The sequence below is a fragment of the Pseudophryne corroboree genome, chromosome 4 (genome assembly GCF_028390025.1).
Source record: "Pseudophryne corroboree isolate aPseCor3 chromosome 4, aPseCor3.hap2, whole genome shotgun sequence".
Taxonomy (NCBI): domain Eukaryota; kingdom Metazoa; phylum Chordata; class Amphibia; order Anura; family Myobatrachidae; genus Pseudophryne; species Pseudophryne corroboree.
Window position 1 is genome coordinate 155844816 of NC_086447.1, and position 12770 is coordinate 155857585.

The 12770-nt window shown below is 45.8% G+C and overlaps 1 long non-coding RNA gene across 1 annotated transcript; it reads left to right on the forward strand.

Annotated features, from left to right (window-relative positions):
• Window positions 1-3426: 3426 nt before the first annotated feature.
• Window positions 3427-10610, forward strand: LOC134911197 (uncharacterized). The gene is made up of 2 exons (XR_010176398.1): window positions 3427-4007; window positions 10527-10610. It is a non-coding gene; the product is annotated as an uncharacterized LOC134911197 (long non-coding RNA).
• Window positions 10611-12770: the final 2160 nt, after the last annotated feature.

The following is a 12770-nucleotide window of genomic DNA, read 5'->3' on the forward strand; positions in this document are numbered from 1 at the left end:
AATGTCGCAAAAACTGTAATCAACAATATGATTGATACACTGTGACACAAAAGCTCCAGATTAATTCAGTTTTAATGAATTTCTATATTTGAATCTGGGACCCTTTCAGATGTTCACTCAAACCCATGGTTTTTTTAATAACGCAGCGAGCAGTTGCCCGAATGTGAGCATCGGCACATCCCGGACAAGGGAGAGAAACTGATTTCACTCTCTTGTCCAATCTGTGGAATCTAAAGGTGTGTAAACACGGTGAGATTTCAGCTATGCCCGATTCTCACTATGCAATGTGGACTCTGGTCGGTATCGCAAGCCCAGATGAGTGTGCTTGCGATACTGGTTATGTGCGATTTTTGCTAAGTGTCAATCTTGACTATACTTTTATACTAAAAGTCAAAATTGACTTGCCTGTACAGTCTATCTAGGCTTGCGATACCGACCTCGCAGGACCGCACATAGGGATCAAATCGTGATCGCAAGTTGACTTTCTCCTTACGATCTGCACTATATAGTAAAAATCGCAAGCAAAAATCTCACCATGTGTACACACCTTAAAGATGATCTACACCAGGGACCTGCACAATGAGTTATAGCCTTAGCTGATGTACAATACTTCACCACAGTGTTAAGGGGGAGATGTACTAAGCAGTGATAAAAGTGGAGAAGTGAGCCAGTGGAGAAGTTGGCCATGGCAACCAGTCAGCTGCTCTCTATACTTTTACAGTATGTATATTATAAATGTTAGATCAATGCTGATTGCCTGCCATGGGCAACTTCTCCACTGGCGCACTTCTCCACTTGTATCTCTGCTTACTTAGTACATCTCCCCCTAAATCTCCTATTGCACTGCTGAAGTCAGTTATGATGTCCACCAGGCAGCAGTGCTGATATACAGTGGAAGTGGTTCCTGTCTCATTAATGACTGCTTTACATTTAAGGAAACCTACTTGATATTGTTTATTTTATTTATTACCATGATACACCAGAAAGTGACATAAAATCCTTAATTTTTGATTACTTGGGATCATTGTTCAAAATATATTCCTTGCACTTACATTCTGGTCCAAGTTCTAGATTCTAGAAGACTGTGATTCGTGCATGTCAGGACCATTTTCTGATAATATGTTGGAAGATGACTGTGCCTCAGTCTTCATTCTCTTTTTCACATAGATTACATGATTGTTTCTTTAATTGAATCTCTATTTCCATAAGTAAATATTTGCACCTATCTTCAATACCCTTCGTACCACTAATTTGTCTCAGTTGAGCAAAAATAAATATTTATCTGCTGCTTAATTTAATTTCTGTTTCTATAATTAATTAACGTTTATAAGGATTCTGTTGTAATTTGGAAGGACAGAATCTGTTTCAGATGAGCTTGTGAACCCAGGTGCAGTGCCAGATTAAGGTCCACGTGGGCCTGGAGCTGAAATTGACAAAGGGCCCATGTTTTTTTTTCTTGTCACCAATGTCTAAGAACCATCTGGGCCTATTTTCAACAGAGGGTCTGGAGCTGCAGCTCCACCCGCCCCTTTGTTAATCCGGCTCTGCCCAGGTGCAAACATGAGATTTAGTTGTGCAAGATGAGATGATTCTAAATGAATAAATGGGTAGAGAGGGCACACTTCCAGGGATATTCTGTGCATTGTGGGACGGTGCACAATGCATTTCTCCATGAAAAGTGCTTAATTTTATGGCAGCTCTGATGTGGGTGAGATTGGGCCACATCCTATTATTTTAATGTTTGGCATTTTGTAACATTTACACTTCTGTGGATAATCTTTAAAAGCACAATCTTTAAAAGAGTAGGTAAGTATGCACTGCAATATAAAACGGAAGCTGCACATTCAGTTTATTAATACCCCGCAGGTGCTTGAAAGGTAAGGTTTAATTCTAAACAAGAATAATACACAAAACAGGTTTCCTCAGCACACCAAGGGGTATTAGCAATAATATTTGAACACAGCATGGTAGATAATTCAGAGATATTAGTTACATATATTTGCAAAGATATGGTTATGCCTCTAGGTCAACATCAAGGCTTCTCTGATACTGGAGGTCCCTAACACTGCATTATAACAGTACCCACTCTGGTCCATATACATATCTGCTGTAAGGCCACATGATAATAGCATTTACAAAATGATATCTAAATTGACAGCCAGGTTATCTGGAATCACCAAGGGGTATTAGCAGTACTATTTGAACACTACATGGTGGTAGATTATTCAGAGATCTTAGTAACATATATTTGCAAAGATATGGTTAAGCCTCCAGGCCAACGTCAAGGCTTCTCTGGTACTGGAGGTTCCTGACAGTGCATGTATGCACTGCAGGCAGCAAGGTGATATGCTGATGGAGCAGCGAGGTAAAATACACTGCTGAGGTGCTTCAGGAGCATGTAAGAGGCACTGTTGATGTGAGGCTGGAGCAGAGTAGCAGCCAGATGGCGAAGCTGCAGGTGGGGGATATGATTTCCTCATAAACCTTGCAATAGCTCAGGTGGAATTTGGTCCCCGTATCTATGTATGCACTGGTAGGAGCAGTACATGCTCAGGCATATAAATATTACAAATGCTACCCCAGCAATCAGGAGCCACTTCACCAATCCAGACACAAATTTCTGGACGAATCCACGTGTCTGACGCTGCTCCTGGGGGTGTTCCTTATTCTGCTCCTGGGTGCGTACCTCATTTTGCTCCTGGGGTCGCCCATGATGATGTTCTTGATAGCGCCCATGATGTCGCTCCGGATGGCACCCATGATGATGCTCTGGGTGCCGCACATAATGCCGTTGTTGACGGTGCCCATCCTGAGGATGTACTTTATGCCTCTCCATCAGATCTTCCTTGGCAGTATCGACAATAGAGGCTTGTCGCCACCCAGCTGGGAGAGGCCTGGCGTACAGCTCCCCAGGAATCAGGAGGCAAATAAATAAAATAATAAAGTAGGAACTCATGTTCCTTTTGCAGACTCAAGTTCTAGTGAACAATAAGTCGCAGAGAATATGTCTTTGAGTATAAACTCGCAGAGAAATGAAAGCTGCTGCACTGACCGAAGTACTGTGAGCAATGACTGACAGTGGAGCAGTGACAAGATTATATTGCTGTCCCAGTGTTTGTGATGTCACTAACGCATCACAAACACATGTGATGTCACTAACGCATCACAATCACCTTACAGACATTAACTATAGCTGTGCCAGGGAGCTATCCCTGACTGACTGCCTGGAGTCTGTAGGCCAGTATAGCTGCTGTATAAATTGAGATGGATGCAGAGAACCTAGTTATTAATGCATGCTTTATTTATTAGCATTTAAAAGTGTAGCCCTACTGGTAATTTTAATATATATATATATATATATATTGTAATATATTGTGTATACATATGCATATGTAGTCTGTCATATTACATAGGGCATGAAGTGAAGGAGTTAACCTCATGTACTGCAGTATGTGGGGAGAAGTTTCTAGATTGCCATGAGGCCAGGAGATCGTTGGGGAGAGCATGAGGACGGAAGGGAAAGGGGCCCCTGCGCATGCTGTGACAGTTAGTCCAACACAAACGGTACCTGTGAGAGAGGCAGCATCCCGGCGGGCAGCTCCGGTGACAGAGCAGAGAGCGGGGTACGGATACGCTGGCAGAGAGGCAGTCCTGGTAGCGGCGATGCTAGAGACGCTGCAGGCATGGAAATAGGCACTGGCAGAAAGGTAGTCTCGGTGACAGTGAGGCTGGAGAACGCTGCAGGCAGACAAATAGCCCCTGGCGGAGAGGCAGTCCCGGTGATGTTGGAGAGCCAGAGAGCTGTGCAATAGAGGCGCAGGCACCCAGAGTAAGAGGGAGAACGGTGAGAAGTGAGATCTTGTCAGTGCTGAGGACTCACTGATTGGTACAAGAACTACAATAAGAGGTACCTACACTATCTGTCTTACAATAATCAGACAGAGGGGGTGGAGAGGCAGAGCGTAGAGGAACAAGAGGAACAGGAGGAGTCGGGGGAGATACCAGAGGTGAGCAACTATCCGTTGTGTCGCCTCCCCCTGGCAAGTTAACTCCTTCAGTACTAAAGTGCCCCAAATGTTTGAATCCTCACTGCATTAACTGTATATATTATAAATCTTTCAAATTAACTTTAATTTCTCTAACGTCCTAGTGGATGCTGGGAACTCCGTAAGGACCATGGGGAATAGCGGGCTCCGAAGGAGGCTGGGCACTCTAGAAAGATCTTAGACTACCTGGTGTGCACTGGCTCCTCCCACCATGACCCTCCTCCAAGCCTCAGTTAGATTTCGTGCCCGGCCGAGGTTGGATGCACACTAGGGGCTCTCCTGAGCTCTTAGAAAGTTATAGTCTTAGAATTTGTTCTTTTCAGTGAGACCTGCTGGCAACAGGCTCACTGCAGCGAGGGACTAAGGGGAGAAGAAGCGAACTCGCCTGCTTGCAGCCGGATTGGGCTTCTTAGGCTACTGGACACCATTAGCTCCAGAGGGATCGACCGCAGGCCCAGCCTTGATGTTCGGTCCCGGAGCCGCGCCGCCGTCCCCCTTACAGAGCCAGAAGCAAGAAGATGGTCCGGAAAATCGGCGGCATGAAGACTCAGTCTTCACCAAGGTAGCGCACAGCACTGCAGCTGTGCGCCATTGCTCCTCATACACACTTCACACTCCGGTCACTGAGGGTGCAGAGCGCTGGGGGGGGGCGCTCTGAGGCAGCAATAAAAACACCTTGGCTGGCAAAAATACCTCAATATATAGCCCCAGGGGCTATATATGAGGTAAATACCCCTGCCAGAAGTCCATAAAAAACGGGAGAATAGGCCGCGAAAAAGGGGCGGAGCCTATCTCCTCAGCACACTGGCGCCATTTTCCCTCACAGCTCCGTTGGAGGGAAGCTCCCTGGCTCTCCCCTGCAGTCTACAAGGGTTAAAAAAAGAGAGAGGGGGCACTAAATTTAGGCGCAGTATATATTATATATATAGATATAAAGCTATAGGGGACATAACTCAGTTAGTCCCTGCAGTATATAGCGCTCTGGTGTGTGCTGGCATACTCTCACTCTGTCCCCCCAAAGGGCTTTTGTGGGTCCTGTCCTCGTTTAGAGCATTCCCTGTGTGTCTGCGGTGTGTCGGTACGGCTGTGTCGACATGTTGAATGAGGAGGCTTATATGGTGACGGAACAGAGGCCGATATATGTGATGTCGCCCCCTGTGGGGCCGACACCAGAGTGGATAGAGAGGTAAAAGGTATTAACCGACAGTGTCAACTCCTTACATAAAAGGGTGGATGACGTAACAGCTGTGGGACAGCCGGCTTCGCAGCCCGCGCCTGCCCAGGCGTCTCAAAGGCCATCAGGGGCTCAAAAACGCCTGCTCTCTCAGATGGCAGACACAGATGTCGACACGGAGTCTGACTCCAGTGTCGACAAGGTGGAGACATATACACAATCCAATCCGTGACTTGATCCCGGCAATAAAAAATGTGTTATACATTTCTGACTTTAACCTCTATAAATGGGTTTTAGGTTTGGGGAGAAAAAACAGGCAGTGTTTTGTTCCCCCATCAGATGAATAAATGAAGTGTGTGAAAACCGTGGGTTCCCCCGTTAAGAAACTGGTAATTTATAAAAAGTTACTGAGGGCGTACCCTTTCCCGCCAGGAGGATAAGTTACGCTGGGAGATATCCCCTAGGGTGGATAAGGCGCTCACACGTTTGTCAAAAAAGGTGGCACTGCCGTCTTAGGATACGGCCACTTTAATAGGTACCTGTTGATAAAAAACAGGAGGCTATCCTGAAGTCTGTATTTACACACTCAGGTACTAGACTGAGACCTGCAGATAGTGCTGCTGCAGCGTGGTTGGTGACCCTGTCAAACAGGGATATTAGTTGGCAAACATAAAAACATATTAAAGACGTTGTCTTATATATGGGGGATGCACAGAGGGATATTTTGCCGGCTGGCATCCAAAATAAATGTAATGTCCATTCTGTCAGGAGGGTATTAGAGACCTGTCACTGGACAGGTGATGCTGACTTAAAAAGCGCCTAGAGAGCCTTATAAGGGTGAGGAATTATTTGGGGATGGTCTCTGGGACCTCGTATCCACAGCAACTGCTGGGAAGAAATAATTTTACCTCAGGTTTCCTCACAGAAAAAGGTACAGTCCTTTCGGCTTCAGAAAAGCAAGCGGGTCAAATGGCGCTTCCTTTCTGTACAGAGACAAGGGTAGAGGGAAAAAGCTGCACCAGTCAGCCTGTTCCCAGAATCAAGATTCTTCCCCCGCCTCCTGTGAGTACACACCATGACGCGGGTGCTCCACAGGTGTAGCCAGGTACGGTGGGGGGCCGCCTCAAAAATTTCAGCAATTAGTGGGCTCGCTCACAGGTGGATCCCTGTTTCTTCCAAGTAGTATTTCAGGGGTACAAGCTGGAATTAGAGATGTCTCCCCCCAGCCGTTTCCTAAAATATGCCTTGCTGACAACTCCCTCAGGCAGGGAGGCTGTGCTAGAGGCAATTAATAAGCGGTATTCCCAGCAGGTAATACTCAAGGTGCCCCTACTTCAACAAGGACGGGGTTACTATTCCACACGGGTTGGGGTACCAAAACCGCATGGTTCGGTGTGACCCATTTTATATTAAAATCCTTGAACATAAAAAAATTCAAGTTCAAGATGGAATCGCTCAGGGCGGTTATTGCAAGCCTGGACGAGGGGGATTACATGGTATCCCGGGACATCAAGGATGCTTACCTGCATGTCCCCATTTACCATCCTCGCCAGGAGTACCTCAGATTTGTGGTACAGGATTACCATTACCAAGTCCAGACACTGCCGTTTGGACTGTACATGGCACCGAGGGTGTTTTATCAAGGTAATGGCCGAAATGATGATACTCCTTCAAAAAAAAAGGGAGTTGTAATTATCCCGTATTTGGACAATCTCGTTATAAGGGCGAGGTCCAAGGAGCAGTTGGTAGTCGGGGTAGCACTATTTTGGAAAGTGCTACAACAGCATAGGTGGATTCTAAACAGTCCAAAGTCACAGCTGGTTCCTATGACACGTCTACTGTTCCTGGGGATGGTTCTGGACATAAACCAGAAATAGTGTTTCTCCCGGAGGAGAAAGCCAAGGAGTTGTCATCTCTAGTCAGAGACCTCCTGAAACCAAAATAGGTAGCGGTGCATCATTGCACGCGAGTCCTGGGAAAAATGGTAGCTTCTTACGAAGCAATCCCATTAGGCAGGTTCCATACAAGAACTTTTCAGAGGGACCTGTTGGACAAGTGGTCCGGATCGCATCTTCCGATGCATAGGCTGATAACCCTGTCTTCAAGGACCAGGGTATCTCTACTGTGGTGGCTGCAGAGTGCCCATCTTCAAGAGGGCCGCAGGTTCGGCATACAGGACTAGGTCCTAGTGACCATGGATTCCAGCCTTTGAGGCTGGGGGGCAGTCACATAGGGAAGAAACTTCCAGGGACTTTGGTCAAGTCAGGTTATTTCCCTACACATAAATATTCTGGATCTGAGGGCCATTTAAAATGCCCTGAGGCCAGCAAGGCCTCTGCTTCAAAACCAGCCGGTACTGATCCAATCAGACAACATCACGGCAGTCGCCCATGTAATCAACAGGGCGGCACAAAAAACAGGATGGCGATGGCAGAAGCCACAAGGATTCTCCGATAGGCGGAAAATCATGTGTTAGCACTGTCAGCAGTGTTCATTCCCGGAGTGGACAACTGGGAAGCAGATCTTCTCAACAGACACGACCTCCACCCGGGAGAATGGGGACTTCCTCCAGAAGTCTTCCAATAGGATTGTACACCATTGGGAAAGGCCACAGGTGGACATGATGGCGTCCGCCTTAACAAAAAGCTATAAAAGATATTGCTCCAGGTCAAGGGACCCTCAGGCGATAGCTATGGACGCTCTGGTAACACCGTGGGTGTACCAGTCGGTTTAGGTGTTCTCCCCTCTGCCTCTCATACCAAAGGTACTGAGAATAATAAGAAGGCGAGGAGTAAGAACGATACTCGTGGATGGCCAAGAAGAGCTTGGTACCCAGAACTTCAAGAATTTATATCAGAGGACCCATGGCCTCTGCCACTCAGTCAGGACCTGCGGCAGCAGGGGCCCTGTCTGTTCCAAGACTTACCGCGGCTGCGTTTGACGGCATGGCGGTTGAACGCCGGATCCTGAAGGAAAAGGGCATTCCGGAGGAAGTAATTCCTACGCTTACTAAAGCCAGGAAAGAGGTTACAGCAACTCATTATCACCGCATATGGCGAAAATATGTTGCATGGTATGAGGCCGAAAGGGCCCCAACAGAGGAATTTCAACTAGGTCGATTTCTGCATTTCCTGCAAGCAGGAGTGACTATGGGCCTTAAATTGGGTTCCATTAAGGTACAGATCTCGGCTCTGTCGATTTTCTTTCAAAAAAGAACTCGCTTCAGTACCTGAAGTTCAGACATTTATAAAAGGAGTGCTGCATAGTCAGCCCCCGTTTGTGCCTCCTGTGGCACCTTGGGATCTCAACGTGGTGTTGAGTTTTCTTAAAATCACATTGGTTTGAACCACTAAAAACCGTGGATCTGAAATATCTCACATGGAAGGTGGTTATGTTATTGGCCTTGGCTTCTGCCAGGCGAGTATCAGAATTGGCGGCTTTGTCTTGTAAAAGCCCTTATTTGATTTTCCATATGGATAGGGCAGAATTGAGGACTCGTCCCCAGTTTCTCCCTAAGGTGGTGTCAGCGTTTCACCTGAACCAGCCTATTTGGTGCCTGCGGCTACTAAGGATTTGGAGGACTCCAAGTTGCTAGACGTTGTCAGGGCCCTGAAAATATATGTTTCCAGGACGGCTGGAGTCAGAAAATCTGACTCGCTGTTTATCCTATATGCACCCAACAAGCTGGGTGCTCCTGCTCCTAAGCAGACTATTGCTCGTTGGATTTGTAGTACAATTCAGCTTGCACATACTGTGGCAGGCCTGCCACAGCCAAAATCTGTCAATGCCCATTCCACAAGGAAGGTGGGCTCATCTTGGGCGGCTGCCCGAGGGGTCTCGGCTTTACAACTTTGCCGAGCAGCTACTTGGTCAGGGGCAAACACGTTTGCAAAATTCTACAAATTGGATACCCTGGCTGAGGAGGACCTGGAGTTCTCTCATTCGGTGCTGCAGAGTCATCCGCACTCTCCCGCCCGTTTGGGAGCTTTGGTATAATCCCCATGGTCCTTACGGAGTTCCCAGCATCCACTAGGACGTTAGAGAAAATAAGAATTTACTCACCGGTAATTCTATTTCTCGTAGTCCGTAGTGGATGCTGGGCGCCCATCCCAAGTGCGGTTTATCTGCATTACTTGTACATAGTTGTTGTTAACTAAATCGGGTTATTGTTGAGCCATCTGTTGAGAGGCTCTATTGTTTCATACTGTTAACTGTGTTTCATATCACGAGTTGTACGGTGTGATTGGTGTGGCTGGTATGAGTCTTACCCGGGATTCAAAATCCTTCCTTATTGTGTACGCTCGTCCGGGCACAGTACCTAACTGAGGCTTGGAGGAGGGTCATGGTGGGAGGAGCCAGTGCACACCAGGTAGTCTAAGATCTTTCTAGAGTGCCCAGCCTCCTTCGGAGCCCGCTATTCCCCATGGTCCTTACGGAGTGCCCAGCATCCACTACGGACTACGAGAAATAGAATTACCGGTGAGTAAATTCTTATTTTTAGAGTCACCATAAGCATTCTTCTGTATTATATGGACTGTGGCCAGTTATAGACTACACATTACTATATAGACTGTGGCCGATTATATACTACATACCCAGAGATGCTACAGGAGCACTATTGTCACATATAGACTGAAAGCCCAGAACTGTAGAGCCTGTTAAAGTAGAAAGCTGCGAAAGGAAGCACCCATATCGGGATAGCTATTGAAATAGAGACATTCCTGAAGGAGGGGCAGCTATAGACTGAAAGAGAAGTAACTATTTAGCGAACTGAAGTCATACCGTTTCCCTTATCTACCAGCATAACGAAAAGATAGAAGCGCCTGAGAGTAATGATAGACTTTACTAGTAAAGCCTCACGACACAGAGAAACTGATGATACTAAATCTGGATAGCTGTCAGGGACAATAGGATGTGTATATGCTTTGATATAGCCAGCTGGTGACCATTTACCATCAGAGAGGAAAGTCAGTAATAACCAGCCCGACCAGTCAGAGTGGAAAATTAACCCTAACTGGAGGTTAAGAGGAAACGTGAGTTATAATAACAGTGTCATCGCTGAGTAAAGTAAAGGAAGCAGTCCAAGGTGGATATATTCTATAACTGAGGCAGTATAACTGTAGCATGTAACAACTCTGAAACCATGGGCCCCAACAGTGCACGAATGTTTGTATAAACACCCGGGTCGATCTCATTTTTTAAAGATCTGATATGGTACCAGAGGTATTTTTTTTGTACTGCATGCGAATACATTGTATAGGATGGGGAGAGTATAGTGATTAACTTGTGTAATAATTATTATATAGGTGGGAATGTTTGTTGGAACGGTCTAAAGAATTTATTGACGCTGATAACCCAACTATAGTTGTACAATAAAGCTGTTATACTTACCACTGCCTGACTCTTCTGCTAGGGGACCCGGCAGGCCTAATGGAGAGAAAACAGGTAAATGAATTATTGGATTGTGTGTAATGCATTATCTATACACATAGGCGCATACACATTAGATACGGCTTACCCAAACAAGCCGGGTGATATAACACAATAGTTAATAGTTTGGGTGGAGGCACAAAGGTAGTTGATAGTAACTCTCTCGAACAGCTACCCCAGAGCAGAGCAAGGGGGTTACAAAAGATTTATATAAACATGAGTTTGATAAGATTGAGCAGACTATATTAAACTTTATCAGCAACAGAGGAGTTAAGGTGCCCACACGCTAGGACGATATGATATGAAGCATGACATAGTGGACCACATTGTGTGTAGTCCACTTAAAACTGCGATAAGAGGCGTTCTCCCGGGGGTTGTAAGCAGGGTTTTCAGATCTTACCTGCAGCAGGTAAGATCTGGCTCTGTCGCTTGCGATGATGTGCTTTCATGTTAGGTCTCATGCAATCTAACTTTAGCAATTTATGAGTGAGGTGACCTGGACTAATGATATCATGAGTCCAAGAGCTGCCGGCGGGGAGTTTAAGGAGTATCTCGTGCAACGGAGTAAATGAGATACCTCTTCCTAGTGTATGGGCACCTTTACATGGCCAAATAAACCAAATATTGGTGGCAGGTGTACAGAGGTTTCATCCATAATAATAAGTTTAAAATATTAATGCTATTAGCTGCTGTATCATATATATATATATATATATATATATATATATAAAATAAGTAATACAGTTTTTGGGCTCCGAGGCAGCTTAAAAGAATGTAAACATGAAGGACTTCTTATGTAGTGAGCAGGGACGTAACTAGAACTTTTTTGTCCCTATAACATCATTTTTTTTTTCAATATGTATTTTATTGAGGTTTTGAATATACAACGTTGAATATCAGAAATAAACATGTCATCCAGCCTGGTGCAAAGATAAGCAATACAACAAGCATCGTCTAAGTTTACGATATCGGGGCTAGGATGAAACCTCACTTTTTCCAATTTCTAGTATATATATATAAAGTTGTAGACGATACGGTTACCAGAATTATAAAGAAAAAAGTCATTCTACAAAAATACTGTTCGTCAATCGCATGCAAAGGCTGAAACATAAACAGTAGAAACAAAACAACATACTAATACATTCTCCCCAGTGGAGAACGAAAAACTATAACCTACCGAACCCAAAGAAAAAGAAAAACACTGAAAAAACATAAAAATAATAATCGTACCTGCTGGAGCATAGGGACCGCCGACCCATCCATGGAGACATCATCAGAGCAAAGAGAGGTATGTAGACAGCGGAGACGTAAAGAGGAAATATGGGAGGGGAGAGGCGAAGGAGAAAAGGGGGAGCTGCAGCCTGGGATCTAGTAATCAGGGAAGGGAGGTAGATAAGAGAGATGGAGGGGGAAGATCGTGTAGTCGCGAGAGTGAGATGGGAGGATCATCAGTTAGGAGTTGACGGCCGTACCACGCGGTATGTTGAAAGCTCTGCCTAATAGCCAATTTTGTCAGAGTGGGCAGTTGGTTGATAAAACGGCCCCAACATCGGAATAAGGCAGGGGTCAGAGTCTCCTTATTCAGGGTCGTTTCCAGCCAGTCCATTGTAAACAGGAAGAGTAGTCTAGAGGTAGCTAGTGATAGCGTAGGAGGAGTGTCAGAAATCCACTGCTGAAGTATGGCCTTCCTGCCCACCGCCGATAGAATTGCTATCAGTTTTGTGTCTTGAGAGGGGAAGTTGGGCTGGTCTTGAGCGTGGCCAAAGAGAGCCCAAGAGGCAGTACATTGAAAGGGCATACCCAACTAGGAGGTGCTATATGATTGTAGCTCTGCCCAAAACCTTTGGATAAGGGGACAATGCCAGAAGCAGTGTATAAGGTCGGCTACTGGCGCAGAGCATTTTAAGCATTTCGCCGAGTCAGACAAACCCATCAAGTGACTCCTCTTTGGAGAGATATAGGCTCTGTGTATAATTTTATAGGCCATTTCTTGGTACAGGCTAGCCGGGATGAGTTTGAGGGAAGTTGTAAAGCAGTCCATTACGGTGTCCGGGGGCATAGAGGGAATTTGGGAGGACCATGTCAGCACTTGGGTTAGGTCCGTGGTGGGAATGTGTTCT